Source organism: Rhinichthys klamathensis, unplaced genomic scaffold (genome assembly GCF_029890125.1).
Source record: "Rhinichthys klamathensis goyatoka isolate OS25496 unplaced genomic scaffold, OSU_Roscu_1.1 h1tg000232l_1, whole genome shotgun sequence".
NCBI classification, from domain to species: Eukaryota; Metazoa; Chordata; class Actinopteri; order Cypriniformes; family Leuciscidae; genus Rhinichthys; species Rhinichthys klamathensis.
The window spans coordinates 2,395,149-2,396,316 of NW_026606756.1; positions in this window are offsets into that span (position 1 = coordinate 2,395,149).

Sequence of the window (1,168 nt, forward strand, 5' to 3'; positions counted from 1 at the left end):
TCAGCGAGAAGGAGCGAGCGAGCAGAGATGTGTGTGCGCGCAGCCTGGAAACACTCAGAGAGGCTTGAAAGTTGAAGATTTAGGTTTAACATAGTTGTATCACATTGTTTATGTTGATAAAGAATAACAAAAACCGGTTGCAAAGTTATCTTGATTGTATAATGCTTATAACGAGACGAATATACAGTGTCGTATCTTTCAAACAATGTATTGGTTAACCTTATTACTTGACAAAATGATATTGTAAACACGCGATCAATGTAAACAATGTAAAATTTGGGATCACCAGTGATCCCTGCGGCTCAAGGGGTTAAAACAGGTCGCGTGCCCATCGCGACTACGTCCAACATGACCTCTTAAATATGTAAATAAGAACGGTAAACTTACAGTGTCTCTTGAGAATAACAAGGGTAATTGTTAACCCAGGTTAAATGTAAACGGTGTATTTCAGGGTTAAGAACCTAATTTGAAGTGTTTAAAATCAAATGGTCAAACTTAATGACAAAGAGTTATAGTTTATTTAATAATAATAATAATAATAATAATAATAATAATACACTATTTAATGTTATTTACCCTCTGTCCTGAAGGGGCGTCCACATACCGAAAGCGACTTACGACTACACTGCAAATGTTTCTCGAGCAGCAAATCAGCATATATTAGAATGATTTCTGAACTGAAGTCTGGAGTAGCCTAATGAAGCGGAAAATTCATCACAAGAATAAATTACCTTTTACAATAAATTCATATAGAAAACAGCTATGTTAAATTGTAATACTATTTCACAATATTACGTTTTTAATGTATTTTTGATTAAGTAAATGCAGTCTTGGTGAGCAGAAGAGACTTCTTTCAAAAACAGTAATGTTTCCAAACTTTTGATAGGTTCTGTATATTTTCTTCCTTATTCTATGATATTTTTTTTTTTACATTGTATAAAATCTATGAGGACTTCATGCACAAGAGTTTGTAGTACAAACCAATCATAAAATTGTCAAAATATAGTAAAACATTTTATAGATAATAATGGTTATTGTTCAGCAGTGTATTTGATGGTTTTTTTTTATTATTATTTTTTTTTACAAAATTAAAACCAAGATGAGATAAAATAAAACCGGGTAAACACCTGACTTTTCTGTCCCCCTCACTTCTAAATTCATGGCTATA